Source organism: Scardinius erythrophthalmus (assembly GCF_964197995.2).
Source record: "Scardinius erythrophthalmus genome assembly, chromosome: 11".
NCBI lineage: Eukaryota > Metazoa > Chordata > Actinopteri > Cypriniformes > Leuciscidae > Scardinius > Scardinius erythrophthalmus.
The window spans coordinates 21,657,521-21,679,693 of NC_138231.1; positions in this window are offsets into that span (position 1 = coordinate 21,657,521).

Consider the following 22,173-nt stretch of genomic DNA (forward strand, 5'->3'; position numbering starts at 1 on the left):
CCTCGATTTTTGTACTACCATCTGTTAAAGTTTCAAAGTTCCAGCTCTTACGGTTTGGGCTGCACGATGCGTTTTACGGCGGAATAATAATAATAATAATAATTAAAGCTGCAAGCAGCATTTATCGGGGTTCAAGCAGTTAAGGCCTTTAAGGCATTTAAGCACAAAAGCATCAAAAGTTATTAAGATTCATTTAGCAAGCATGTAACCACTGACATAATAGATGGAAAAGACCATTTACAGCCAATACAGGCAATTTGCCATGGGATATATATGGTTTTAAAGCTTTTTAACAGTTATAGCGCCACCTATGGTCCGATCTCCATAAAATTGTTTACTGTGACCTCAAATTGAACCCATACACATGTGTACTGAGTTTGGTGAAGATATCTCATTTACTTCTTGAGTTATAGCCATTTGAGTAAAATAGGCACCTCCCACGACGATTTGCCACATTCTAGAATTATTTAATATGATTCTAGCATGATTTACTATCATATACCATGTTCCAGAATGATTTATTAGGATTCTAGCATGATTTACCTTGATACACCTCATTTCAGTATTATTTACTATGATTTACAATGTTTCTAGCATGATTAACCACATTACTAGCAATTATGTGAAGTGTCAGTGCAAATGAGGTGATGAACACTGACAAAATATTATTGTGTTATAATAGTTAGTTATATACGTGATTTTTAGTGTGTGTCCAAGTATGAATGCAAAAGCACATGTAAAATATTTCATTATTAAGTAGAATGGCCAGCAGAGGGCACTAGAAGACCACTTATTGGCTCACTTTCACTTTAAACCAGTTTTCTGCACTAAAGCAAACCAGTTTTTCCATGTTAACTCAATGCATGCTTACACACACACACACACACACACACACACACACACACACACACACACACACACACACACACACACACACACACACACACACACACACACACACACACACACACACATACACACACACACACACACATACACACACAGCATAGTTAACCATGATTTACCATGATATACCACGTTGTAGTATTATTTACCAGGAGATAAACGACAATCTAGTATTATTTACTTTGATTTACCATGTTTCTAGCCTGATTTATCACATTACTAGCAATTATTTGAAGTGTCAGTGCAAATAAAGTGATTAACACTGACAAAATATGATTGTGTTATAATAGTTATTGCTATATAATTGATTTTTTTTAGTGTGTATTCAAGTATGAATGCAAGCACATGTTGAAATATTTCATTAATAAGTAGAATGGCCAGCAGAGGGCAGTAGAAGACCACTTATTGGCTCACTTTCACTTTAAACCAGTTTTCTGCACTAAAGCAAACCAGTTTATCCATGTTAACTCAATGCATGCTTACACACACACACACACACACACACACACACACACACACACACACACACACACACACACACACACACACACACACACACACACACACACACACACACACACAGCATAGTTAACCATGATTTACCATGATTTACCACATTACTAGCAATTATTTGAAGTGTCAGTGCAAATAAAGTGATTAACACTGACAAAATATGATTGTGTTATAATAGTTATTGCTATATAAGTGATTTTTAGTGTGTATTCAAGTATAAATGCAAGCACATGTGGAAAAATTTAATTAATAAGTAGAATGGCCAGCAGAGGGCAGTAGAAGACCACTTATTGGCTCACTTTCACTTTAAACCTCATGATTTTGACCAGTTTTCTGCACTAAAGCAAACCAGTGTTTCCATGTTAACTCAATAATGCATACTTGCTACATATGCTACACACAATAATGCTACACACACACACACACACACACACACACACACACACACACACACACACACACACACACACACACACACACACACACACACACACACACAATGTTTCAGTGATATTGGTGTCACATTCACCTTCATCACATTCACCTTCTGTCTTCATCACATTCACCATCTGTCGTCATCACCTGCACCTGCTCCTCATCATCATAACCGTCACCTGTTGTCCTTGTCTTGATCTGTGTATTTAAGTTCCCCTCTCATCCATTATCATTGTCGGTTATTGTTTGTGCACTAGCACTCTGTTATGTTTGTTTTCATGTTGGAAAATAAAACCTTTGTTATATTTGTACCACACACACACACACACACACACACACACACACACACACACCATCATTTATCATGATTTACCATGGCTGATACCAATACCAATATGAGAAAATGACTATTTTAAACAGCAGGGGGCAGTAAAATACCACTTATTGGCTTAACATGCCATTAATTCATATCATTTTCACCTTTTTAACTGTTATAGAGGCAAATTTTGTCCGATCTGTCTGAAAATTTTCATGCTTGTTCAGGGTGATATTTCACACGTTCTGACTTGTTTTTAAGAAGGTCTGAGCATTGATTAAAGAGATATAGGCTTTCGGGGACACTTGGTAAAGGCCAGATTTTGAAGTGAACCTATTATAGCTATCCAAATGAAGTAGTTCAACTTTCTGACAATTATTGATCTAGTGAGTCCAGAGAATTGTATTGCACTAGTTTTTTAACATTATGATATGAAAATTATATGATCAGAGATGGAAAAGACCATTTACAGCCAATACAGGCAGTTTACCATAGGAAATATATGATTTTAAAGCTTTTTAACAGTTATAGCGCCACCTATCGTCCGATCTCCATAGAATTTTTCATGCTTGTTAATGATGTTATGTCACATATGCTGACCAATTTTTGTGAAGTTCTGAGTTTTTATTTAGGATTTATAGGCTTTTTAATGTATTTTGACACGCCCATTTTATAAATTACCCTATTACAGCCATCCAAATGCAAAAGTACAACTTTTTTTTGATAATTATTGATCTAGAGAGTCCAGAGAATTGTCCTAGACTGGTCTGGTTCCGATCGGGCAAAAAACCTAGGACTAGTTCGCAAAAGTAGGTTTTAGACATATTCATGAATATTTAATGAACGGTTTGATTGACAGAAATGGTTCTTGAGGCAAAGTTGTTCAGCATGAGCAGATATATCAAATGATATGCTTTTTGTGACGATAAGTGTAACACCACGTGATTACAGAGCCATAAAACTCGTTAGCGCCAACTAGTGGCCGATTTCTTTCAAAATTCTTACAGACCTCTAGGGCCATGAGTCGAACATGCCCATCGAGTTTCGTTCCGATCGGCCTCCGTTAACCTTGTCTAATAGGTGCTCAACTTCATTGGCCAATGGCGGCCATGTTTTTTGAGATACGCCAATGTCCTCATAGACATACATGGCACCTTGGACCAAGACACTGCATACCAATTTTCAAGTCAATCGGACTAACGGTCAGGTGGTTATAGCCCTTTTCATGTTTTTTTCATGTTATAGCGCCACCTAGTGTTCAATCGTCGCGATTTTTTTACTGTGACCCCAGAATGAACCCATACACATGTGTACCGAGTTTGGTGAAGCTATCTTATTTACTTTTTAAGTTATAGCCATTTTAGTAAAATAGGCTCCTCCCACAACGATTATTTTGCGCCCCCTAGCGTCCATGAATCGAAATTTCAACATTTTTTCGATAATTATTGATCTTCAGACTCCAGAGAACATTTCTGCACTGGTTTGGCTCCGATCGGGCAAAAAACCAGGGACTAGTTCGCAAAAGTAGATTTTCGACAAAATTCAAAATGGCGGAAAATCTATCATGACGGAAATCAAATCGGAGATATACGTTTTGTTCGTCAGGCGTCCAGCTTTCCAATGATATAAGACACTTGAGTCTGCGACATACGGTCTAGGAGTTATGAGCAGTTTCGCGCTTTTGGTTGCTATAGCGCCACCTATGGGCCAATCGGGGTCATAATCTCTGAACCTCTCCTCGATTTTTGTACTACCATCTGGCAAAGTTTCAATGCTCTAGCCCTTACGGTTTGGGCTGCACGATGCGTTTTACGGCAGAATAATAATAATAATAATAATTAAAGCTGCAAGCAGCATTTATCGGGGTTCAAGCAGTTAAGGCCTTTAAGCACAAAAGCATCAAAAGTGATTAAGTTTTATTTAGCAAGCATGTAACTACTGACATAATAGATGGAAAAGACCATTTACAGGAAATACCATAGGAAATATATGGTTTTAAAGCTTTTTAGCAGTTATAGCGCCACCTATGGTCCGATCTCCATAAAAATTGGCATGCTTGTTAATGATGTTATGTCACATATGCTCACCAATTTTTGTGAAGTTCTGAGTTTTCATTTAGGATTTATAGGCTTTTTAGTGTTTTTTTGCCATGCCCCTTTTCTAAATGACCCTATTACAGCCATCTACATGCAAAAGTTCAACTTTTTTTTGATAATTATTGATCTAGAGTGTCCAGAGAATTGTCCTAGACTGGTCTGGTTTCGATCGGGCGAAAAACCTAGGACTAGTTTGCAAAAGTAGGTTTTTAACATAATTACGAATATTTAATAAACGGTTTAATTGACAGCATTAGTTCTTGAGGCAAAGTTGTTCAGCATGAGCAGATCTATCAGATGATATGCATTTTGTGACGATAAGTGTAACACCACGTGATTACAGAGCCATAAAACTCGTTAGCGCCAACTAGTGGCCGATTTCTTTCAAAACTCTTAGAGACCTCTAGGGCCATGAGTCGAACATGCCCATCGAGTTTCGTTCCGATCGGCCTCCGTTAACCTTGTCTAATAGGTGCTCAAATTTCATTGGTCGATGGCGGCCATGTTTTTCGAGATACGCCAATGTCCTCATAGACATACATGGTACCTTGGACCAAGACACTGCATACCAATTTTCAAGTCAATCGGACTAACGGTCACGTGGTCATAGCCGTTTTCATGTTTTTTTCATGTTATAGCGCCACCTAGTAATCAATCGTCGCGATTTTTTTACTGTGACCCCAGATTGAACTCATACACATGTGCACCAAGTTTGGTGAAGATATCTAATTTCATTCTCGAGTTATAGCCATTTTAGTAAAATAGGCTCCTCCCACAACATTAATTTATCACCCCCCGGCGATCAGGAATCGAAATTTCGACTTTTTTTCGATAATTATTGATATTCAGACTCCAGAGAACATTTCTGCACTGTTTTGGATCCAATTGGACAAAAAACCTAGGACTAGTTCGCAAAAGTAGGTTTTTAACTAAATTCAAAATGGCGGACAATTTGCATACAGGAAATGAAATCGGAGATATACGTTTTGACCTTCAGGTTTCCAGCTTTCCAGTGATATAAGACACTTGAGTCTACGTCATACGGTCTAGGAGTTATGAGCAGTTTCGCGCTTTTGGTTGCTATAGCGCCACCTATAGGCCAATTGGGGTCATATTCTCTGAACCTCTCCTCGATTTTTGTACTACCATCTGGCAAAGTTTCAAAGCTCCAGCTCTTACGGTTTGGGCTGCACGATGAGTTTTACGGCAGAAGAAAAATAATAATAATAATAATAATAATAATAATAATAATAATAAAAATCAGTACAATTACAATAGGGTTTCAGCACTTCGTGCTTGAACCCCTAATAATAAAAATCAGTACAATTACAATAGGGTTTCAGCACTTCGTGCTTGAACCCCTAATAATTAAAGCTGCAAGCAGCATTTATCGGGGTTCAAGCAGTTAAGGCCTTTAAGGCATTTAAGCACAAAAGCATCAAAAGTTATTAAGATTTATTTAGCAAGCATGTAACCACTGACATAATAGATGGAAAAGACCATTTACAGCCAATACAGGCAATTTGCCATGGGATATATATGGTTTTAAAGCTTTTTAACAGTTATAGCGCCACCTATGCTCCGATCTCCATAGAATTGTTTACTGTGACCTCAAATTGAACCCATACACATGTGTACTGAGTTTGGTAAAGATATCTCATTTACTTCTTGAGTTATAGCCATTTGAGTAAAATAGGCTTCTCCCACAACGATTTGCCACATTCTAGAATTATTTAATATGATTCTAGCATGATTTACTATCATATACCATGTTCCAGAATGATTTATTAGGATTCTAGCATGATTTACCTTGATACACCTCATTTCAGTATTATTTACTATGATTTACAATGTTTCTAGCATGATTAACCACATTACTAGCAGATATGTGAAGTGTCAGTGCAAATGAGGTGATGAACACTGACAAAATATTATTGTGTTATAATAGTTAGTTATATACGTGATTTTTAGTGTGTGTCCAAGTATGAATGCAAAAGCACATGTAAAATATTTCATTATTAAGTAGAATGGCCAGCAGAGGGCAGTAGAAGACCACTTATTGGCTCACTTTCACTTTAAACCAGTTTTCTGCACTAAAGCAAACCAGTTTTTCCATGTTAACTCAATGCATGCTTACACACACACACACACACACACACACACACACACACACACACACAAACACACACACACACACACACACACACACACACATACACACACAGCATAGTTAACCATGATTTACCATGATATACCACGTTCTAGTATTATTTACCAGGAGATAAACGACAATCTAGGATTATTTACTTTGATTTACCATGTTTCTAGCCTGATTTATCACATTACTAGCAATTATTTGAAGTGTCAGTGCAAATAAAGTGGTTAACACTGACAAAATATGATTGTGTTATAATAGTTATTGCTATATAAGTGATTTTTTTAGTGTGTATTCAAGTATGAATGCAAGCACATGTTGAAATATTTCATTAATAAGTAGAATGGCCAGCAGAGGGCAGTAGAAGACCACTTATTGGCTCACTTTCACTTTAAACCAGTTTTCTGCACTAAAGCAAACCAGTTTATCCATGTTAACTCAATGCATGCTTACACACACACACACACACACACACACACACACACACACACACACACACACACACACACACAGCATAGTTAACCATGATTTACCACATTACTAGCAATTATTTGAAGTGTCAGTGCAAATAAAGTGATTAACACTGACAAAATATGATTATGTTATAATAGTTATTGCTATATAAGTGATTTTTAGTGTGTATTCAAGTATAAATGCAAGCACATGTGGAAAAATTTAATTAAGTAGAATGGCCAGCAGAGGGCAGTAGAAGACCACTTATTGGTTCACTTTCACTTTAAACCTCATGATTTTGACCAGTTTTCTGCACTAAAGCAAACCAGTGTTTCCATGTTAACTCAATAATGCATACTTGCTACATATGCTACACACAATAATGCTACACACACACACACACACACACACACACACACACACACAAATGTTTCAGTGATATTGGTGTCACATTCACCTTCATCACATTCACCTTCTGTCTTCATCACATTCACCATCTGTCGTCATCACCTGCACCTGCTCCTCATCACCCTCCTCATCATCACCTGCTCCTCATCATCATAACCGTCACCTGTTGTCCTTGTCTTGATCTGTGTATTTAAGTTCCCCTCTCATCCATTATCATTGTCGGTTATTGTTTGTGCACTAGCACTCTGTTATGTTTGTTTTCATGTTGGAAAATAAAACCTTTGTTATATTTGTACCACACACACACACACACACACACACACACACACACACACACACACACACACACACACACACACACACACACACACCATCATTTATCATGATTTACCATGGCTGATACCAATACCAATATGAGAAAATGACTATTTTAAACAGCAGGGGGCAGTAAAATACCACTTATTGGCTTAACATGCCATTAATTCATATCATTTTCACCTTTTTAACTGTTATAGAGGCAAATTTTGTCCGATCTGTCTGAAAATTTTCATGCTTGTTCAGGGTGATATTTCACACGTTCTGACTTGTTTTTAAGAAGGTCTGAGCATTGATTAAAGAGATATAGGCTTTCGGGGACACTTGGTAAAGGCCAGATTTTGAAGTGAACCTATTATAGCTATCCAAATGAAGTAGTTCAACTTTTTCTGACAATTATTGATCTAGTGAGTCCAGAGAATTGTATTGCACTAGTTTTGAACATTATGATATGAAAATTATATGATCAGAGATGGAAAAGACCATTTACAGCCAATACAGGCAGTTTACCATAGGAAATATATGATTTTAAAGCTTTTTAACAGTTATAGCGCCACCTATCGTCCGATCTCCATAGAATTTTTCATGCTTGTTAATGATGTTATGTCACATATGCTGACCAATTTTTGTGAAGTTCTGAGTTTTTATTTAGGATTTATAGGCTTTTTAATGTATTTTGACACGCCCATTTTATAAATTACCCTATTACAGCCATCCAAATGCAAAAGTTCAACTTTTTTTTGATAATTATTGATCTAGAGAGTCCAGAGAATTGTCCTAGACTGGTCTGATTCCGATCGGGCAAAAAACCTAGGACTAGTTCGCAAAAGTAGGTTATTAACATATTAATGAATAATTAATGAACAGTTTGATTGACAGCAATGGTTCTTGAGGCAAAGTTGTTCAGGATGAGGAGATCTATCAAATGATATGCATATTGTGTGGATATTTGTAACACCACGTGATTACAGAGCCGTAAAACTCGTTAGCGCCAACTAGTGGCCGATTTCTTTCAAAATTCTTACAGACCTTTAGGGCCATGAGCCGAAAATGCCCATTGAGTTTCGTTCCGATCGGCCTCCGTTAACCTTGTCTAATAGGTGCTCAAACTTCGTTGGCCAATGGCGGCCATGTTTTTTGAGATACGCCAATGTCCTCATAGACATACATGGCACCTTGGACCAAGACACTGCATACCAATTTTCAAGTCAATCGGACTAACGGTCAGGTGGTTATAGCCTGTTTTATGTTTTTTTCATTTTATAGCGCCACCATGAGGCCAATCGTCGCGATTTTTTTACTGTGACCCCAGAGTAAGCTCATACACATGTGTACCAAGTTTGGTGAAGATACCTCATTTACATCGGGAGTTATAGCCATTTTAGTAAAATAGGCCCCTCCCACAACGTACGTTTTGGCGCCCCTTAGCGACCATGAATCGAAATTTCCACTTTTTTTCGATAATTATTGATATTCAGTCTCCAGAGAACATTTCTGCACTAGTTTGGTTCCAATCGGGCAAAAAACCAGGGACTAGTTCGCAAAAGTAGATTTTTGACAAAATTCAAAATGGCGGAAAATCTATCATGGCGGAAATGAAATCGGAGATATACCTTTTGTTCGTCAGGCGTCCAGCTTTCCAATGATATAAGACACTTGAGTCTACGACATACGGTCTAGGAGTTATGAGCAGTTTCGCGCTTTTGGTTGTTATAGCGCCACCTATGGGCCAATCGGGGTCATAATCTCTGAACCTTTCCTCGATTTTTGTACTACCATCTGTCAAAGTTTCAAAGTTCCAGCTCTTACGGTTTGGGCTGCACGATGCGTTTTACGGCGGAATAATAATAATAATAATAATAATTAAAGCTGCAAGCAGCATTTAGCGGGGTTCAAGCATTTAGGGTCTTTAAGCACATAAGGCAGTTTAGTGAGTTGTCTGAGTTTTTGTTTAGGATTTACAGGCTTTTGAGTGTTTTTTGCCATAACCATTTTCTAAATGATCCTGTTATGGCTACCCAATGGGTAAAGTTTAAGTTTTTTATATAATTATTGATCTAGAGCTTCCAGAAAATTGTACTGCACTGGTATATTTCCGATCGGGCTAAAAACCGATGGCGGCATAGACATACATGGCACCTTGGACCAAGACACTGCATGCCAATTTTAAAGTCAATCGAACTAATGGTCAGGTGGTTATAGCCCTTTTCCTGTTTTTGTGATTATATGGCCTGATCTCCATTTTAAATAATTATTTTAAAGGTGCTGTAGAATGCATTGATATATTTTAAATTGTTCTCTGATATCTCTGAAACAGAAATGTCTTCAACAGTCAAGTAGTGGATAAAATCACTAATGTTACTTTCTGCTTGCGGTAGGGGTTGTAATGGAAATATAACATTAGTTGGAACTGCCCCCTTCTTCAGTATCAAACAATGAGCGAAACCTGCTTGATATTGTCCCACTCCCAGGTTAGAAAAACTGTCTGTGGTAAAATGGGCAGAGCAAACTAACAGCTTTGAATTAAAATGGTGAGGTATCCTGTTGTAAACATCAACCATGCCTGTTGACAGTTTTGTGGGAAGGGAATGAAAAGTTCTCAAATCTGCAGCACAGCCTCGAACATAACATTTATATCCATGATCTGCCATTTTCACTATTGTCCTTGCTTGCTTCTTCACAATACCTGCAGATCTTCTGATGATTCAGCTGTGCAGGTCCACGTTAACACTGCCTGGCCTAGAACATGGGCTGGTATATGCAAATTTGGGGGGTATAAATATTAATGATCCTGACTCCAACGTCACAGTCAGTGTTATGCTGGGATTCACTCATTTTTCAGCGGTCTTTTGCAAACAGGAGATTTACACATGAAGGAGGAAACAATGGTGTTTGAGGCTCACGGTATGTCAGTTCCATGTCCAGAACTCTTATCATTCAACTATGCCAAGATAAATACAGTTTTCAATTGTATGGCACCTTTAAAATAGATGATTAGTAATATAATGCTTACTTGTAGTCTGAAATGGCTTTAACAAAAGAAGAAAAATAGTCTTAGATTTCTGTTCACTCTAATCATGTACAAATAAAGTAGCACATTAAGATTACATTTATTTGAATGCATTAGTGAGTGTGTGATTGTGCTGTGTGTGCAGCGTATCAATACTAAAAGTGAAGGTGTAGTTTATATCTTTGGTGATAATATCTGTAGTAATCATAAAAAAATCAATTAAGAAATAAAGAATTAAAATTACAAATAATATTCTATTAAGATATGAGTTACAATAACATGATTTGCAATAGTAATAATATCAATAATATATGCACAATACACACAGATTAGACTATCAGGTCTGTGTCTTACAAAAACATTAGTATTGCAGCCAATGTGAGTCTGTGGCATTTATAAACAGACAAAATATGATTTGAAATGTTATTTTAATGATTTTATTAAGTTTAAACAATATTTCAAATGGAAAAAAAATGAAAAATAATATTTTAGTGAGCAGAATGAACCAATGAGTGGTCTTCATCTGGTGGTTAAAATGTAAATGAAAACAATAATACTTAAACAATAATACTTAATACACTAACCATGCTTGAACACACACATGCACACACATTTTGTTGTAGATGTAGATATTTAAAATAAAAGATAGGTAACAAAATGATAATTGCAAATCTCCTCTGTATAACACCATTTTCAGATTGAGGGGCAGAATTGTTCAAACTGAGAGCTCAGTACAAATGAAGTGATAAACTTTGACAAAACATGATTGTGTTATAATAGGTGATTTTCATGCAAGTAATTATATACTTTATACAAAAATTAATGCAAAAGCACAGGTGAAAATATTTTATTAAGTAGAATGTCCTGCAGAGGGCAGTAGAAGACCACTAATTGACTCACTTTCATTTGAAAGACTTTTTTATCCACCAGTAAAACAAAGCAGTTTCTCCATGTTCTTTCCATTAAGCATGCTTACACACACAGACACACACAAACACATCCACACACACACATCCACACACACACACACACACACACACACACACACACACACACACAAAGATAAATATGTTTTCCATGTTTTTAGGATGTGATATTGTGAAAATATCTTTTAATGGTCTAACCATTTCACATATTTCTTTGTGATCTGTATTACCAGTCCGTAATAATAATAATAATAATAATATTTAATTGTCTATAGGCATTTCTTTATCTAATAATATAAAACTTCATAATAATCATAATAAAAAATTAAAAAATAAAATATATACAAATATCATAATAAAATAAAAAACATCATAATAAAAAAGATTGCTTTTTAAAGCATTTGTTTGTTTCCCAATACTGAAAGTGAATAAAAAGATCATGTGTAATCCTGCTGCTCCCTCCAGTGGACAACAGTGGTGTGTTTCTAGTGGTGCAACAGTTGAAGTGATTGATTGAATTAATGAATGAATGAATGGGAATTTGGTTTATCACTTTTATCTCCGGAACCAAAAGGCGAAAAATTCTGAAACTCAGAGCATAGATAGTGCTTGAGGAGTCTTGTTGAATGAGACCATCGCGGTGTTTTGGGGCGATTGGGACCGGGAGTTCTGATCGTTCAAAGGCATATATTTCAGGGCTTTTATCTCTGGAAGGCCCGAGGCCCGCGACGATACGTTTCGATCAAGAGAGGTCCTTACCATCAAAATTTGAGCGTGCAGCGTCTTTCCGTTTTCGAGTTATGAGTGAATTTGTACTGGGGGGGCGTGGCCTAAATGGCGGCCTCCGTTTTTACTTTCGTTTCAGGATTCCATTCCTTAATTTGACAGAATTGTCAATAGTAATACTTCAATAGATGAGTTTTGACAAAATGTGATTGTAAATGTTAAAATAATGATTTTATAAAGTCTAAATATGAATTATATAACAATATTAGGGAGTAGTATGATGAAATGACAGCAGGGGGCAGTACAATACCACTTATTGACTTAATATGCCATGTTATATCATTTTTACCTTTTTAACTGTTATAGAGGCAAATTTTGTCCGATCTGTCTGAAATTTTTCATGCTTCTTAAGAGCAGAACTTCTTAAGTTCTGACTTGTTTTTATTAAAGAGATATAGGCTTTCGGGGACACTTGGTAAAGGCCACATTTTGAAGTGAACCTATTATAGCTAACCAAATGAAGTAGTTCAACTTTTTCTGACAATTATTGATCTAGTGAGTACAGAGAATTGTATTGCACTAGTTTTGAACATTATGATATGAAAATTATATGATCAGAGATTTACAGACCATTTTACAGATCAGACCATTTACAGCCAATACAGGCAGTTTACCATAGGAAACATATGGTTTTAAAGCCTTTTAACTGTTATAGCGCCACATTTGGTCCGATCTCCAAAAAATTTTGCATGCTTGTTAATGATGATATGTCACATATGCTCACCAATTTTTGTGAAGTTCTGAGTTTTCATTTAGGATTTATAGGCTTTTGAGTGTATTTTGCAACGCCCATTTTATAAATGACCCTATTACAGCCACTCAAATGCAAAAGTTCAACTTTTTTTTGATAATTATTGATCTAGAGAGTCCAGAGAATTGTCCTAGACTGGTCTGGTTCAGATCGGGCGAAACACCTAGGACTAGTTCGCAAAAGTAGGTTTTTAACATGTTTGCGAATATTTAATGAACGGTTTGATTGACAGCAATGGTTATAGAGGCAAAGTTGTTCAGCATGAGCAGATCTATCAAATGATATGCATTTTGTGACAATAAGTGTAACACCATGTGATTACAGAGCCATAAAACTCGTTAGCGCCAACTAGTGGCCGATTTCTTTCAAAATTTTTACAGACCTCTAGGGCCATGAGTCGAACATGCCCATCGAGTTTCGTTCCGATCGGCCTCCGTTAACCTTGTCTAATAGGTGCTCGACTTCATTGGCCAATGGCGGCCATGTTTTTTGAGATACGTCAATGTCCTCATAGACATACATGGCACCTTGGACCAAGACACTGCATACCAATTTTCAAGTCAATCAGACTAACGGTCAGGTGGTTATAGCCCTTTTCATGTTTTTTTCATGTTATAGCGCCACCTAGCGTTCAATCGTCGCTATTTTGTTACTGTGACCCCAGATTGAAATCCTACATATGTGTACCCAGTTTGGTGAAGCTATCTCATTTACTTTTTGAGTTATAGCCATTTTAGTAAAATAGGCTCCTCCCACAACGTTCATTTTGAGCCCCCTAGCGACTTTGAATCGAAATATCGACGTTATTTCGATAATTATTGATCTTCAGACTCCAGAGAACATTTCTGCACTGGTTTGGTTCCGATCGGACGAAAAACCACGGACTAGTTCGCAAAAGTAGATTTTTGACAAAATTCAAAATGGCGGAAAATCTATCATGACGGAAATGAAATCGGAGATATACGTTTTGTTCGTCAGGCGTCCAGCTTTCCAATGATATAAGACACTTGAGTCTACGACATACGGTCTAGGAGTTATGAGCAGTTTCGCGCTTTTGGTTGCTATAGCGCCACCTATAGGCCAATCGGGGTCATACTCTCTGAACCTTTCCTCGATTTTTGTACTACCATCTGACAAAGTTTCAAGTCTCCAGCACTTACGGTTTGGGCTGCACGATGCGTTTTAGCGGAGAAGAATAATAATAATAATAATAATAATTAAAGCTGCAAGCAGCATTTATCGGGGTTCAAGCAGTTAAGGCCTTTAAGGCATTTAAGCACAAAAGCATCAAAAGTTATTAAGATTTATTTAGCAAGCATGTAACCACTGACATAATAGATGGAAAAGACCATTTACAGCCAATACAGGCAATTTGCCATGGGATATATATGGTTTTAAAGCTTTTTAACAGTTATAGCGCCACCTATGCTCCGATCTCCATAGAATTGTTTACTGTGACCTCAAATTGAACCCATACACATGTGTACTGAGTTTGGTGAAGATATCTCATTTACTTCTTGAGTTATAGCCATTTGAGTAAAATAGGCTCCTCCCACAACGATTTGCCACATTCTAGAATTATTTAATATGATTCTAGCATGATTTACTATCATATACCATGTTCCAGAATGATTTATTAGGATTCTAGCATGATTTACCTTGATACACCTCATTTCAGTATTATTTACTATGATTTACAATGTTTCTAGCATGATTAACCACATTACTAGCAAATATGTGAAGTGTCAGTGCAAATGAGGTGATGAACACTGACAAAATATTATTGTGTTATAATAGTTAGTTATATACGTGATTTTTAGTGTGTGTCCAAGTATGAATGCAAAAGCACATGTAAAATATTTCATTATTAAGTAGAATGGCCAGCAGAGGGCAGTAGAAGACCACTTATTGGCTCACTTTCACTTTAAACCAGTTTTCTGCACTAAAGCAAACCAGTTTTTCCATGTTAACTCAATGCATGCTTACACACACACACACACACACACACACACACACACACACACACACACACACACACACACACACACACACACAACACACACACACACACACACACACACACACACACACACAAACACACACACACACACACACACATACACACACAGCATAGTTAACCGTGATTTACCATGATATACCACGTTCTAGTATTATTTACCAGGAGATAAACGACAATCTAGTATTATTTACTTTGATTTACCATGTTTCTAGCCTGATTTATCACATTACTAGCAATTATTTGAAGTGTCAGTGCAAATAAAGTGATTAACACTGACAAAATATGATTGTGTTATAATAGTTATTGCTATATAAGTGATTTTTTTTGTGTGTATTCAAGTATGAATGCAAGCACATGTTGAAATATTTCATTAATAAGTAGAATGGCCAGCAGAGGGCAGTAGAAGACCACTTATTGGCTCACTTTCACTTTAAACCAGTTTTCTGCACTAAAGCAAACCAGTTTATCTATGTTAACTCAATGCATGCTTACACACACACACACACACACACACACACACACACACACACACACACACACACACACACACACAGAGCATAGTTAACCATGATTTACCATGATTTACCACATTACTAGCAATTATTTGAAGTGTCAGTGCAAATAAAGTGATTAACACTGACAAAATATGATTGTGTTATAATAGTTATTGCTATATAAGTGATTTTTAGTGTGTATTCAAGTATAAATGCAAGCACATGTGGAAAAATTTAATTAATAAGTAGAATGGCCAGCAGAGGGCAGTAGAAGACCACTTATTGGCTCACTTTCACTTTAAACCTCATGATTTTGACCAGTTTTCTGCACTAAAGCAAACCAGTGTTTCCATGTTAACTCAATAATGCATAATTGCTACATATGCTACACACAATAATGCTACACACACACACACACACACACACACACACACACACACACACACACACACACAAATGTTTCAGTGATATTGGTGTCACATTCACCTTCATCACATTCACCTTCTGTCTTCATCACATTCACCATCTGTCGTCATCACCTGCACCTGCTCCTCATCACCCTCCTCATCATCACCTGCTCCTCATCATCATAACCGTCACCTGTTGTCCTTGTCTTGATCTGTGTATTTAAGTTCCCCTCTCATCCATTATCATTGTCGGTTATTGTTTGTGCACTAGCACTCTGTTATGTTTGTTTTCATGTTGGAAAATAAAACCTTTGTTATATTTGTACCACACACACACACACACACACACACACACACACACACACACACACACACACACACACCATCATTTATCATGATTTACCATGGCTGATACCAATTCCAATATGAGAAAATGACTATTTTAAACAGCGGGGGGCAGTAAAATACCACTTATTGGCTTAACATGCCATTAATTCATATCATTTTCACCTTTTTAACTGTTATAGAGGCAAATTTTGTCCGATCTGTCTGAAAATTTTCATGCTTGTTCAGGGTGATATTTCACACGTTCTGACTTGTTTTTAAGAAGGTCTGAGCATTGATTAAAGAGATATAGGCTTTCGGGGACACTTGGTAAAGGCCAGATTTTGAAGTGAACCTATTATAGCTATCCAAATGAAGTAGTTCAACTTTTTCTGACAATTATTGATCTAGTGAGTCCAGAGAATTGTATTGCACTAGTTTTGAACATTATGATATGAAAATTATATGATCAGAGATGGAAAAGACCATTTACAGCCAATACAGGCAGTTTACCATAGGAAATATATGATTTTAAAGCTTTTTAACAGTTATAGCGCCACCTATCGTACGATCTCCATAGAATTTTTCATGCTTGTTAATGATGTTATGTCACATATGCTGACCACTTTTTGTGAAGTTCTGAGTTTTCATTTAGGATTTATAGGCTTTTGAGTGTATTTTGCCACACCCATTTTATAAATGACCCTATTACAGCCATACAAATACAAAAGTTCAACTTTTTTTTGATAATTATTGATCTAGAGAGTCCATAGAATTGTCCTAGACTGGTCTGGTTCCGATCGGGCAAAAAACCAGGGACTAGTTCGCAAAAGTAGGTTTTTAACATATTCATGAATATTTAATGAACGGTTTGATTGACAGCAATGGTTCTAGAGGCAAAGTTGTTCAGCATGAGCAGATCTATCAAATGATATGCATTTTGTGACAATATATCTAACACCACGTGATTACAGAGCCATAAAACTCGTTAGCGCCAACTAGTGGCCGATTTCTTTCAAAATTCTTACAGACCTCTAGGGCCATGAGTCGAACATGCCCACCGAGTTTCGTTCCGATCGGCCTCCGTTAACCTTGTCTAATAGGTGCTCAACTTCATTGGCCAATGGCGGCCATGTTTTTTGAGATACACCAATGTCCTCATAGACATACATGGCACCTTGGACCAAGACACTGCATACCAATTTTCAAGTCAATCGGACTAACGGTCAGGTGGTTATAGCCTGTTTTATGTTTTTTTCATGTTATAGCGCCACCATGTGGCCAATCGCCGCGATTTTTTTACCGTGTCCTCAGATTGACCTCTTACATATGTGTACCAAGTTTGTTGAAAATACCTCATTTACTTCTGGAGTTATAGCCATTTTAGTAAAATAGGCTCCGCCCACAACGTTAATTTTGCGCCCCCTAGCGACCCTGAATCGAAATTTCAACTTTTTTTCGATAATTATTGATCTTCAGTCTCCAGAGAACAATTCTGCACTGGTTTGGTTCCGATCGAGCAAAAAACCAGGGACTAGTTCGCAAAAGTAGGTTTTCGACAAAATTCAAAATGGCGGAAAATCTATCATGACGGAAATGAAATCGGAGATATACGTTTTGTTCGTCAGACGACCAGCTTTCCAATGATATAAGACACTTGTGTCTACGACATACGGTCCAGGAGTTATGACCACTTTCGCGCTTTTGGTTGTTATAGCGCCACCTATGGGCCAATCGAGGTCATAATTTGATAACCTCTCCTCGATTTTTGTACTACCATCTGGCAAAGTTTCAAAGCTCTAGCCCTTACGGTTTGGGCTGCACGATGCGTTTTACGGCAGAATAATAATAATAATAATAATAATTAAAGCTGCAAGCAGCATTTATCGGGGTTCAAGCAGTTAAGGCCTTTAAGCACAAAAGCATCAAAAGTGATTAAGTTTTATTTAGCAAGCATGTAACTACTGACATAATAGATGGAAAAGACCATTTACAGGAAATACCATAGGAAATATATGGTTTTAAAGCTTTTTAGCAGTTATAGCGCCACCTATGGTCCGATCTCCATAAAAATTGGCATGCTTGTTAATGATGTTATGTCACATATGCTCACCAATTTTTGTGAAGTTCTGAGTTTTCATTTAGGATTTATAGGCTTTTTAGTGTTTTTTTGCCACGCCCCTTTTCTAAATGACCCTATTACAGCCATCTACATGCAAAAGTTCAACTTTTTTTTTGATAATTATTGATCTAGAGTGTCCAGAGAATTGTCCTAGACTGGTCTGGTTTCGATCGGGCGAAAAACCTAGGACTAGTTTGCAAAAGTAGGTTTTTAACATAATTACGAATATTTAATAAACGGTTTAATTGACAGCATTAGTTCTTGAGGCAAAGTTGTTCAGCATAAGCAGATCTATCAGATGATATGCATTTTGTGACGATAAGTGTAACACCACGTGATTACAGAGCCATAAAACTCGTTAGCGCCAACTAGTGGCCGATTTCTTTCAAAACTCTTAGAGACCTCTAGGGCCATGAGTCGAACATGCCCATCGAGTTTCGTTCCGATCGGCCTCCGTTAACCTTGTCTAATAGGTGCTCAAATTTCATTGGTCGATGGCGGCCATGTTTTTCGAGATACGCCAATGTCCTCATAGACATACATGGTACCTTGGACCAAGACACTGCATACCAATTTTCAAGTCAATCGGACTAACGGTCACGTGGTCATAGCCGTTTTCATGTGTTTTTCATGTTATAGCGCCACCTAGTGATCAATCGTCGCGATTTTTTTACTGTGACCCCAGATTGAACTCATACACATGTGCACCAAGATTGGTGAAGATATCTAATTTCATTCTCGAGTTATAGCCATTTTAGTAAAATAGGCTCCTCCCACAACATTAATTTATCACCCCCTGGCGATCAGGAATCGAAATTTCGACTTTTTTTCGATAATTATTGATATTCAGACTCCAGAGAACATTTCTGCACTATTTTGGATCCAATTGGACAAAAAACCTAGGACTAGTTCGCAAAAGTAGGTTTTTAACTAAATTCAAAATGGCGGACAATTTGCATACAGGAAATGAAATCGGAGATATACGTTTTGACCTTCAGGTTTACAGCTTTCCAGTGATATAAGACACTTGAGTCTACGTCATACGGTCTAGGAGTTATGAGCAGTTTCGCGCTTTTGGTTGCTATAGCGCCACCTATGGGCCAATTGGGGTCATATTCTCTGAACCTCTCCTCGATTTTTGTACTACCATCTGGCAAAGTTTCAAAGCTCCAGCTCTTACGGTTTGGGCTGCACGATGAGTTTTACGGCAGAAGAAAAATAATAATAATAATAATAATAATAATAATAATAATAATAAAAATCAGTACAATTACAATAGGGTTTCAGCACTTCGTGCTTGAACCCCTAATTAAAGCTGCAAGCAGCATTTATCGGGGTTCAAGCATTTAAGGCCTTTAAGCACATAAGCATTTAAGACATTAAGTTTTATTTAGAAAGCTTTTAACCACTGAAATAATAGATGGAAAAGTCCATTTACAGCCAATACAGGCAATTTACCATAGGAAATATATGGTTTTAAAGCCTTTTGACTGTTATAGTGCTATCTTTGGTCCGATCTCCATAAAATTTTGCATGCTTGTTAATGATGTTATGTCACATATGCTCACCAATTTTTGTGAAGTTCTGAGTTTTCATTTAGGGTTTATAGGCTTTTTAGTGCATTTTGCCACGCCCCTTTTATAAATAACCCTATTACAGCCATCCTAATGCAAAAGTTTAACTTTTTTTTTGATAATTATTGATCTAGAGTGTCCAGAGAATTGTCCTAGACTGGTCTGGTTCCGATCGGGCAAAAAACCTAGGACTAGTTCGCAAAAGTAGGTTTTTAACATATTCGTAAATATTTATTGAACGGTTTGATTGACATTAATGGTTCTTGAGGCAAAGTTGTTCAACATGAGGAGGTCTATCAAATGATATGCATTTTGTGATGAAATTTGTTACACCACGTGATTACCGAGCCTTAAAACTCGTTAGCGCCAACTAGTGGCCGATTTCTTTCAAAATTCTTACAGACCTCTAGGGGCTTGAGCCGAACATGCCCACCGAGTTTCGTTCCGATCGCACTTCGTTAACCTTCTTTTAATAGGTGCTCAAAACTCATTGGCCAATGGCGGCCATGTTTTTCGAGATACGCCAATATCCTTTTAGACATACATGGCCCCTTGGGCCAAGACACTGCATACCAAATTTCAAGTCAATCGGACTAACGGGCAGGTGTCTATACGTTTTTTTTGTTTTATAGCGCCACCATGTGGCCAATCGACGCAATTTTTTTACTGTGACCTCAAATTGACCTCTTACACACGTTTAGCAAGTTTGGTGAAGTTTACTGAATTACTTCTTGAGTTATAGCCATTTTAGTAAAATAGGCTCCTCCCACAACGTTAATTTTGCACCCCCTAGCGACCGTGAATCGAAATTTCAACTTTTTTTCGATAATTATTGATCTTCAGACTCCACAGAACAATTCTGCACTGGTTTGGTTCCGATCGGGCAAAAAACCAGGGACTAGTTCGCAAAAGTAGGTTTTCGACAAAATTCAAAATGGCGGAAAATCTATCATGGCGGAAATAAAATCGGAGATATACGTTTTGTTCGTCAGGCGTCCAGCTTTCCAATGATATAAGACACTTGAGTCTATGACTTACGGTCTAGGAGTTATGAGCAGTTTCGCGCTTTTGGTTGCTATAGCGCCACCTATGGGCCAATCGGGCTCATAATTTGATAACCTCTCCTCGATTTTTGTACTACCATCTGGCAAAGTTTCAAAGCTCCAGCTCTTACGGTTTGGGCTGCACGATGCGTTTTAGCGGAGAAGAAAAATAATAATAACAAGCAGCATTTAGCGGGGTTCAAGCATTTAGGGTCTTTAAGCACATAAGGCAGTTTAGTGAGTTGTCTGAGTTTTTGTTTAGGATTTACAGGCTTTTGAGTGTTTTTTGCCATACCCATTTTCTAAATGATCCTGTTATGGCTACCCAATGGGTAAAGTTAAAGTTTTTTATATAATTATTAATATAGAGCTTCCAGAGAATTGTACTGCACTGGTATATTTCCGATCGGGCGAAAAACCTAGGACTAGTTCGCAAAAGTAGGTTTTTAACATAATCGCAAGTATTTAATGAACAAATTGATTGACAGCAGTAGTTCTTGAGGCAAAGTTGTTCAGTATGAGGAGATCTATCAAATGATATGCATCACGTGATTACATAGCCGTAAAACCTGTTAGCGTCAACTAGTGGCTGATTTTTCAAAATTCTTACAGACCTCTAGGACCACGAGTCGAACATGCCCACCGAGTTTCGTTCCGATCGGCCTCCGTTAAGAGCAAACTAACAGCTTTGAATTAAAATGGTGAGTTTATCCTGTTGTAAACATCAACCATGCCTGTTGACAGTTCTCTTTTGTGGGAAGGGAATGAAAAGTTCTCAAATCCACAGCACAGCCTCAGACATAACATTTATATCCATGATCTGCCATTTTCACTATTGTCCTTGCTTGCTTCTTCACAATACCTGCAGATCTTCTGATGATTCGGCTGTGCAGGTCCACATTAACACTGCCTGGCCTAGAACATGGACTGGAAAATGCAAATTTGGGGGGTATAAATATTAATGATCCTGACTCCAACGTCACAGTCGGTGTTATGGTGGGATTCACTCATTTTTCAGCTGTCTTTTGCAAACAGGAGATTTACACATGAAGGAGGAAACAATGGTGTTTGAGGCTCACGGTATGTCAGTTCCATGTCCAGAACTCTTATCATTCAACT